The sequence below is a fragment of the Varroa jacobsoni genome, unplaced genomic scaffold, assembly GCF_002532875.2.
Source record: "Varroa jacobsoni isolate VJ856 unplaced genomic scaffold, vjacob_1.0 scaffold_891, whole genome shotgun sequence".
NCBI lineage: Eukaryota > Metazoa > Arthropoda > Arachnida > Mesostigmata > Varroidae > Varroa > Varroa jacobsoni.
In genome coordinates, this window is record NW_019213793.1 from 261,591 (window position 1) to 272,449 (window position 10,859).

Sequence of the window (10,859 nt, forward strand, 5' to 3'; positions counted from 1 at the left end):
TATATCCAGAATAGATGTTACAGATGAACGACGTGTTCGGTGGCGTGCCTTGAGAAAGCTAGTAGACGTGATGCTGATGCCACGTAACGATTATTTAGCGCAGTGAGATAAAAAGTGAGTCAACGAGAACGAGACGAATCCGTCGAAATAACAAACTGTGCGCACTTAATAACGTTATTTAGACGTTCTGTAAAGTGTGCCATGTATTTATGGCTGGCGCCATTAAGGTACTCTAATGAAAAAAGCTGTAAATAACATTAAATTATAATCTGTATATGACAATTTTTTGTTTTTTTTTTATTGTAAGTTCTTGATGTGAGATAGGCAAAAACGATAAGTAGTGTTACACAATATATCTACGCTTCGATATGAACATGGAATCTATTGGTTTGTTATTATCCGCTTGTCCTCCCACGAGATTTAGCGTATCCAACAAACTGAGCGTTTGGATAGCGAACAAGGAACGTTTGTGTATATTAAAGGAAATAAAATGGATGCATAGACTTTATTATTATTTATATTATTATGAAAAAAATTTATCTCAGTAATATTACTCGGAAATAAAACTACCAACGATAGAAGATACTGTATTTTTTTTTGTTAAAGTACATGTTAAGTTATTGTGATAATTATTTTACCTATGGAATACAATGCGTGCGTAAAAGAAGCCTGATACCATCGGACGCACCTGATGCAAGCTCATTTCAGTGTTTTCCTTTCTCTTTATTGGCATTAATAAAGGTCTGTTTACTCGTCACTGGCCGAAAAAAACGGTTTCTCTCCGTCATAGATTTGCGGCTCCAAGATTTGCGGCTTTGTATTTCCTAACATAATAACAATAATACCGGGTTGGACTTGAGCTGATAGATTTTTGTTTTTATACATTCACACAATGGATTTTTTAGCTATAAATGCTTGCCGTAAGCGTCGGCCTCTTCTGTTGTCGCACAGATCGTTAAGAACTAAAAATTGGAACTAAGAACGAACTTCAATACGATATGAACTTTTCGACCTTTGGTAATCACCTTCGATGATCAAAACATTAATCTTAGGTATGACGAAAATATAAGCTATGTTTCCTCATAGAGCTTCAATTTGTCGAATTGTCCGCTACTTCGAAAAAGATAAACACCCTTAAAGCAAATTCGCTCAAAAGGCCGCCCGAAAGATAAAATAAAAACAAATCTTTTGTTAAACAAAGAATACCAGCAGCCAATGTATATATATATATATATATATATCATGTATGTAATAAGGACGTCGTGTTATGTTAAACATGCTAATGAGAACGACGATGCTGGTGATGATTACAATAGTAAATATAGTATCTCTAGCAGTGGCAGGATACCAAAGCCGATACAAACGTACACATTTAAATTGCGACGGAGGCGATGCATAATTTGCCGTTATGGTCGACTACTAGCGTCTTTTAGCATCTAGCCTAAAGCAAAACAGGCGGCACGAACGAGAAGTAATGACAAAAAAAAAAAGAAGTTCAACTTCCTTCCGAAGTTCCGTTCGTGTCTTCACTCTGAAGCTCATATAAAGGTCGGCCACTTCGTCTTTCTTTCTTGTTTGCGTTCAACCGCTGCTTCTGCTGCTGCTGCTGCTTCTATTATTACTGTTATTGCTATCGTAATGGTTGACTAGTGCTGATGCCGCTCTCACACTACCGCTGTGCCCGTTGTCGTCGCGTCTGGCAGCGGCACTGATCTATCCTGCGTCAATCGACTAATAGACGCAACTACCCCAGAGTCTCCGCATCCGACTGGCTTTCTCTGCTTGCATCGATCAATAGCGACCTACTGCGACCATCTCACCACAAGCAAGAAACACTCTTAACCGACAAACTAAGCAATAGCAGTCTTTCTTTCAGTGACCAGACGGGTTGTATTACCTATCGTTTCGACCGTAGCTACGACGATGACAGCGTATGCGGTACACTGAAAATGACGCTAGTATCTCACTAGGGCAGCGACTGGAATAACAAGCCAATTCAATCGCTGGGGCAAGAGTAGTACATGCACAATATTTTCTAGGAGCCCCTTTCCTACGTTCCGCTGCGTAATAAGACCTTATTCGCCGTTATCACCGTCGCTTCGTGATCAACGGCAGCGCGACAAGCCGCAGTGTCAACTAGCGACCGACCGATCGACCGACGGTCAGACAACATCAGCCTTTTCCGTAGGCACTTTATATTCGATGTACTAGTAGCCACGAATGGCAGCCCGACCTGGCCGCGAAATCAGTCCCGCATTGGGTTCCTTTCGTCTGCGTAAGCTGTCGCTGCTGTTCAAAGTGTTGTTCTGGGAGCCAGTTTCTGCCTAGCGGATTGTTGTTGTTGTTGTTGTCATTGCCGCTGCTGATCTTGGTTGTGTTGTCATTTGGGCTGGTGACGCTGATGGCAATGATGATGATGATGATGTTGGGGTCGTAAGTGTTGCTGCTGGCGACGAGGCTCCAGGTGTTCGCCCCTTTTACATAGCAGTACTGCCTGCTGTTGATTCCGCCGTTTGTAGTGACGATCACGTTGTTGCTGTTGTTGTTCTGTGGCATTTGACGTCGCAGTTGCCGCTACTGACCCTGTCTCTGCAGCTACTATATTCCAATAATATATGCCCCCCATCTATCGCCAGATGGCAACTAAATCCCGTTTTGCAAGCCATCCCATCAATATTACTTCCCTCATCGAAGATCGAAGTCGCTGACGGCCCTTGGTACTCAGTAGCACTCTATTATGGCGTACGGCGGCCCTGCCCGACCGGACCACCGACCCGCCCGTAATTGCGGTGAGGTACCCGCCACATTCGACGGAGACACCAACAGTATTGAGCTGCGTTAGTTATCTTGCGGCGGGTTCTCGGCATTCGCATTTACCTCAGATCCCTACGACGATACTAGATATCATATATGCATAAAAGGGTGAAGTGTCGTTTAGACGCGCATGCGACAGTGCTGCACAATGGTCCCTTCCTGTGCCGCTTTCGACGCTCATGACGCGCTGCTATCAAAGCTGCTCTTGTTTTTGCGACTGCTGTGTCTATTACAAAAGATATATAACGGTGAAGCGCCGGCAACACAGTCTCGTGGGTCGGCTCTGGCGGACTGGAGTTATATAGTCCGGCCCGGGCATAATGTCGCCTTTTTCTATGAAAAGGCCTGCAGATACCGTGAGCTAGAATGAGATTTACGATTTCTCTGTGCTTTTCAGGACTCACCTGTATGATCAATGCTGCTTACCAATGTGTTGCTCACAACAATTTGGTAAAGTCTGCGGCTCAGCTCACTGCAACGATTCTTCCCTGAACGAATGAAGGAGTCGATCGCTAAGCAGAGCTTCATTTAAGCGGATCACTGAGACATAACTGGAACAAATGAAGAAAAAAAGGTAAATCAGCCCAGTCTCAGATAGATTCTGACGTGTAATACTTGTCTCAATATCTGGACGTCCCTAGGTACAAAGCCGGTGAAACCTATTAGCAAGCGCCTAACAACAACAACCTCTGGACAGCCTAAAATGTCATTGCCGGATATCGAATGTTCGTTCTCTTAACAACGAGGTACCTAACACGATGAAACTTCCTGATCTTTTTCTTTTAATTTCAGTGCCATAATACATGCGCATGGTATGACTTCCGTTCTGTGCTGATCCCTTGACAGTTGTGCATACCTCGCCAGATTGATTACAACAATATTTGTATCTCTCTTTTACTGCTGTCCGTTCTTGTCCTTTTTTTAGTAACAGCGCTGCTCCGGAAGCAAGTCGCATCTTCTGTTGCCTCTTATACGCGTGCTTGTTTGTTGCGGGCTATTTCTCTTATCTGTCGGCTGCTGTATTACTGTCTGTCTGCTTAATTTCGGAACCGCAGGTAGACGTGAATGACGTGACTTGTTGGGCTGCCATTGACGCTGCTTCTATTGGCTTCTGACCCGACTTGACCCACGACCACTGTCTGCTTCATCCATTCAGCCGAGCGAGAGCCACCGGATCATCTGGTTGCTACCGACATTTACGACGACGGCGACGGTGGCAGTGGCTACTGCAACTACCGCTTGTTCCGCCGTCGGGTCTACCAATGATGAGATGGTTTTCGATTCAACTGAAGTCGAGGCGACCCGAGTCGTGAACTTGACCTGGGGCTCAAGCCCCAGAAGGGCTTCTTCTGCCCAGAACTGTGCACATTTGCATCATAACCTAAACTCTACTGCTTGAACGGATATATACTATTCATTAGTCATCTACTATTTGTGCAACGCCGAAGCAGAAGGGAGCTACGGTTACTACTGCTTCGTTGTAAGAAAAACGGATAAAAACACAGTTATCATTAAATGTTCAAAATAGCCTGGATGACCGAACAGAGGCATATATTCGTATGCTGTTTCACTATTTTCATGTCATTCATGTAGAAGCCTGCAACTCTTTATCAGTTGATCGGTGGGTGATTTCGAGCAGACGGGTTAGATACCGATACCTTCCTCAAGAGCACGTGACGACGCCAGCACCTTGCAACAGCAGCCGTTCATACATCAGCTTCCAATGTATTTAATAATTAGTTTTTAGGTAATTTAGAAACAGTAGCTGCGATTATATCATTATCTATATAAATCATAGTTGATACAGCCAAAAGTCATTTTTCGTTTTTTGAAACAACTCCTCTCAGTTGTGTTGCTGCTATAGGTGTCCGGTTAGATAATGGGACGGCTTGTAAGCTGGACCGGGTCTCCGATGGAGTGGCATGCTTTAATCAGTTAACTCTTATCTATACTTTATCAATGCATGATAGCGCGTTAATCTTTTTTAACTGCCGGTCGGGCTATTGTCGGCATTGGAACATTGCTACATTAGTCCAGTCATATCGGATCCACCATCCACAAAGCACACGCACGTCATAACAAGCAAAATTGAACCTCTTATTTTCCTACGCTCGTGTAGCTGACTTAGAGCACACTATCCATATACTGCTGCATACGTAATTATGTGCTGAAACGTATCGAGGCAATGTCAAACGTTCATCTAATTTTCTATCTTTCTCGTATTGGCATTTGCCTACCAGTTCTAGTTGCGTTCTGCCTGACGTATATTTAATGTGTCCGTTACTATTTTTTATTGCTGCATCGTCGTTCCATTGTCAATGTCGCTGGAGGCCCACAGGGGTTCGACAGACGTTCGATTTCTTCGATGTTACCGGTACCAACCGCCAGGCACTGGTCGCGGTCGTTGCCATTCATCGAAAAGGATCTTCTTCTTCGCCTGCCCAAGCATTTGACGGTTACGTATGCTTCTTCTTTGTCTTCCCTTTAGCGTTGACGTGCTTGCGGGCCAGCAATTAAATTTTACTATTAGTTGGCCTTGTAAGGTCCAGCGGCGACGGCAGCGGCGCAACGCTCTATTTTTGACTATAACAACCAGTGGCACTAAAGTCGTTTTCACTTTGCTGTTCCTGACCAACTTTGTCCGGCCTTCGGTTTGTGTGTGCTTGATTCGTTATCATCGTTGCTATTGTTGTAATTATTGTTGCAACGCTATTTTTGTTGCCTCATCGGATGACGACGATGAGCATGCCGTCATCTTGTTCGTTCAGCATCGCGCCGTCGTCAGCATTGCCGCTTTTTTGCGCTTTTGCTTTCATTGATGTAGTCTTCGTCGTTTTGGCGCCCTTTATTCTCCGTTCCGCCGTTGTCGTTGCACTATGCATCTTTTTTTTTTCGTTGTTGTGGGGCGTCAGTGGCCGAACGCCAGTGACCACTAGCGGCTAAATGTTATCCACGAGACAGCGGCCGCCGCCGCTACTGTTGCTGCTAGTCCATCGCCGTACAAACGTGGTGTGGTGACGGTCATGGCGCAGCAGGACGACAAGCATGAGCATCATGAATCGTCAAAAGGACCTACGAGAGGCTGTCGATCGGTCGTTTGGAAATTTTGGCCGCTGGGTGGCCTACCTTGATAATGGCACATACCCTGCGCCCCTACATCTTGTCTCAGCAGAAGGGGCTGATCACTTTCATTATAATGGTCGATTATTATTGGTACATGTCCAGTTGCTATATCAGCTATTATACGGTTCATAATAGACATCAATGCGTATTGGACCGTGTGTGCCTGTCTTCTTTATTCTCTAGCGTTTTTTTCCCAGATTGTCTTTTTCATCCCCGCTGTGTTTAAGGCACCCGTCTGCTGCAGCAGGGGTAGCAGCACCGCAAATGATGGGACCGGCTTGTACCATTATCCATTTCAATGTCTTTGAAATGCCAGCAGCGTCGCATCATGTTATTAAGCCATGCAAAACTTTCCCCAGTTAGATAATGACAACAATACAGTTTGCGTCTCGTTAACAGCGCCACGCGATCGGTACCGCTTTGAGTCAGGCCACTGCCGGTTCCTGGCGGTTGTTTTTTTGACAAATAATGTAACGCCAACTTTTCAGGCAGACACTTGTGTTACAAATGTCGACCTATCGGCGTTGGAACTTACTTTTACGGTAGAAAGGAACAGACAAAACTGCCTAATATCCGAGGTATGGCCGGTTGACACTAATGAATGTGTTACCGCTCTGTTTGCTTGTCGTTTACGTTATCTGCCGTAGAAGTTGTAGGCTGTGTATGACGGCGATCGTAGCAGCATTACCGCAGGCTGGACGTTACGTAACGGAATCCCATTATGGCTGCGCGGTTTGGACCGGAAAAGCCAATAGATTAACGGTAGATGGAGATGGAGCGCGCAACGAAGAACTTCCGAACCCATCTCGTTGGCTTGAGACAATAAAGAATATTATTTAGTCGGGTTGTTCAAATAAACGAGTCGTATGCGAAAAACAAAAGAAGATTCAAAGTTATAGTAAGACGGCTATTCAGCTCCCTTCTGCCCCTTAGTAAAACTGACTTCATTTTCACGAACTACGCCAGCGTTACGTAAAACGTACGTTGTCGCTGCTGAAACATCTACAGTGCTATCGTCCTGAGGACATACCCCCCAAATAAGCAGGACTTCGACGCGTAATTGTTGTCACTGTCTTAACATTCGATTTGATTATCGATAAGCAGCACATCGAAAAAAGCCATGTTACAAACCGGCGGATTGACGAAGACCGACAAATCTGCTTTTCTTATACGTATGTTTTTTGTTATTGTGCCTGATTGCTGTTCAACTACTTAATCGAGCGCCACCGGCTTCGTAATTTGTTGGCCCTTCGCTGCGTCCTGCCTGCGTAACCCAGTTAGCGGCCATCATCGCCCGACCGATTGGTCGACCATCAAATGAAGTCCTCACCAATAACAACGCTTAGTTGGCTTGTGGGTCGATGGTCAACCTCAGTTGTTTTCCTTGTCGACGTCTTCGGTAAATCAAAGGTTGACGACGCCATAGTACCACTAGTTGTACACAGCGGCAGCAGTAGAACTAGTAATAATACACATAGGGCGATGGTCATTAACCAGTAGTAGCTGCAACACCAGCGGCAAGCTACCGGCACAACCCACGCGCTTTGACTACAGCACCGCTCATACCGTTGCCACGCTCCCCCCATCCCCTCCTTCCCGTTTTACCAAAGCGCCTCGCCACTCATGGCTCGGGACGCGCTAACGCGAGAGTCCTGCCAGGAGTGATCAGGGGCCACTGCTTGGCCTGACACCAGTGTCACTGCCCAGCCACTGCGAATGCTACCGTTGAAGATGTCCTTTACGGCGGCAGAAACGACAAAGTCGACCGCCACCACCGACGGGGGCCAATAATGGCGTACATGATGATGACTCAGGATTCTTCCATTCGTTCAACGATCGTTCGTCGCGGTGTACTGGCTGCGCGATGCTGTTGTTGATGCAGTTGTCGATGCCATAATAAAGGCCCTTCTCGATGGCCGGCCAATTGCCCCATTACCCCTTTGCCGCCGCAAGTGCGCGGTTGCTGATCGCCTGTTTGCTTTGTTGCTGCCGGCGACGTCTGCCCCTCCTTGCTTCGGCCTTGGATAGTTTCAGCGTCCATCGCCAATCGATTCCGCAATGCCGCTAGTGCTGGTAGTGATCGTGTAACTTCTACGGACGCTACGGGTATGACCAAAACAGGAACGACAGCTATAAGGCTACTGCAGTGATAGCGGTCGCTCTTTGTTGTTTGTTGTCTGAAGCTGATGCTGGATTTATATACCTCGTCGTATCCTGAACAGCCAATCGGGAGGAGCCGATCGTCCTGCGGCCCTGCAGGTTTTTGTGAGCGAGTATTGAGCCTAGTAGTTTGTAGAGTTGCGCTATGTGGCCCTATAACAGGAACGTATTCGTATATTGCAATACAGGAAGAACGACAGAGAGAGAGTGCTCGATCGGCCCTTCGCAGTTCTTGTGGCGTCTTCGTCACAATTTTCTCCTCCGCAGAAAACGTTGCCACAGAAACAGAAAAAGTTTGCCAATATGGCTCGGTCCGCCCGCCCTTTTTTTGTACCTTTGCCCTTCTAGCATCGACAGTACATAGATGCACGTTGTTCGGTGTGGTGCATTGCAGCGAGACATTCAAATGGAACAGAGAAGACCATTTCTCTATGGACGTATAAATATACATACTTTTCTGTTGATGTGCGTAGCGACGGCGGTTTCCAGCGCCGTTAAGATCAGCTAATAATCGCGTGACGATGGCTTCTTCCGCTAAGCTGCTATATGTCAACCTTAAGTCGCATATGAATGTGCGCGCGTGTGTGTGTCGTCTGCTAAATGATATACACACACACACACACACGCATACACACACACACACACTCACATATATGTGTCATAGGTATTGATGATAGCAATTGTATGTCAGAAAACACCCACTACGCATGAAAAAACGATTTTGACCTTTCTTTTTTTTTGCTATTTAAAGTACCTACTTTTCAATACTTAAAATATCTTGGGCTTCAGTCTAAAGGAGGTATAATAACAGAAGAGTTGTGAACTACTGAGCAAATATTGATCGTTAAATAATGATCTTCACTAGCATTATAAACAATGCAGGATAGACGAGTACTGCTCAAAATTTCTGATATTGATTTATATTGAGATCATATCTAGAATGCATGCCTGTTTTGCGCCATTTACCAACTGCAATAGGCAGGTGAGCGTCGTGAAATCACTTGCTTCTTCAAATATATCGTTACAAAAACGTGATAATTGATATACTAAAGGCAAGACCGCAGAAGAGGTCCGCAGAGCTGGTACATCACAAGTACGTTATTAATATAATACATAGTATGATCTAAGGGGGGCGTGCTCTGGGTAGCGGATGCGCATCTCTGAGCGCGCTGCCTCATAAACGGACGGTCAACTCTGAAATTTGCATTGCAAGTGGTTGTCCTTGGCAAATTGTTGCTAAGGAATATTGTTATGATTTATAGGTATATTGGACAGAATCCAAATAAGCCCGGTTAGACCTTCTAGTACGGGCAAGTTTTTGATGCTATACCATACGGAGGGCATACTCGTACAGCAGCAAGGCCAGAAGTGCTAAGAAAATTGATGAATTGGATGTGCCAATGTGCTCCTTTCAGACTCCGACGTCAGCTATGTTCGAAGTTGTTTTTATTATATAACGTATCACGTATAGGAATGGCGTACCACTGAAGCTCCGCCGTGCGCGTCACCGGTACGCCATCAGCGTGCTTGCTATGGATAGCTTCTTTATGTGCCGCTCGCTTGACTCGCTCAGCCGCCATTGACAATGCTCAGCGACTGGAAGAGGCGAAGCAAGGCGGAAGTGTATCCGGTTGTGGCGTGGCGGTGGCGGTGGGTCAACATTTTGTTTCTGTAACGGTAGCGATATAGGTTGTATATGTCACCCGGTCGGCCAATGGCTGCCAGACTAATTTACTCCAGTACGGTTCGTAGCGCTAGCTGTGGTTCCTCGTCGAAGTAGCGGCATCTTTTCATTGTATCACTGGCGGCGCACAGTCTATGAGGCTGCCGCCACCGTGCGCTTGGCTGATTCTGCCGGCCATTCTACCGCTGATCATGGCCAGACCCGGAGCTAGGACGCATCTGCCTAAAGATGAGCGCATCCTGCCTGCGCAGCGTTTATCTAATGCGATGCTCCTTTCGAACGACTTTCCCAAGGTGCTGTTGTATGTACGTTCGTGTACGCCAGCTAAACGAGAATTGATGTTCGTGCTAGTGCGTTTATAGAACTTCTGATAGATGCGATAGGCGCGTTCGCTGTGATGGAATGAGTTTTTATTGGACCCGCAACGCTAGCGAACTCGGGAAGATTTTATCTGGCTAAAAGTAAACGTATGACCGCTTCGAATAGGGTGTTACTGTTGGACGACTAGTTAAATCAAGAACACATATTATTTTCAAAGCGTATGTTTTAGTATGGATCCCGCCGCACAAGAGTCCTTTTTTCACAAGTGATAGCTTTGCCATTTTCAAACAGTCGTCAAACGTCTGTAATCCTTATACCTAATTAAGTGCTTTGTCCGGATATAACAGCTAAGGACAACGCACAATCAGCGTTATATACTTCTGTCAACGAACGTATTGTTATGTGGCAACCCATTGTGGTTACCTGGCCGACCTGTTGCCTGAATCAGGATCGCTCCAAGGTACTATGTCCTACAATTACACAGCTACTTATATTATGCGTGTCATTTTCATCCCTTATTTGCGAACCTTCTGCCCCGTCAGAGTGTGCATACGTTATCGGATTGACGAACACTGATAAAACGGCGTAGCTGTAGAGAGATTTATACTTACTTATCACGGCAATACGATAACTATTACAATGCCCGCTTACGAAGCGATATCTACAGCAGAAACACGACACGCGCAACGTCCTTTGCAAGCCCTGCTGTTCGATCAGTCCTTGCAAACTAATAAAAAGCAGCGAAAAGACATTCAAC

General features: G+C 45.7%; 1 long non-coding RNA gene across 2 annotated transcripts in view; it reads left to right on the forward strand.

Annotated features, from left to right (window-relative positions):
* Positions 1–10,859, forward strand: part of LOC111264734 (uncharacterized) — a 37,246-nt gene that overhangs the window by 21,640 nt on the left and 4,747 nt on the right. Inside the window, exons 2-3 of one of the 2 annotated variants that reach the window (XR_015312775.1) lie at positions 3,212–3,388; positions 3,607–4,616. This is a non-coding gene — a long non-coding RNA (uncharacterized LOC111264734). Of the gene's footprint in view, positions 1–3,211; positions 3,389–3,606; positions 4,617–10,859 lie in introns of those variants that run through there. The other variant, XR_002683037.2, reaches the window with a different exon arrangement.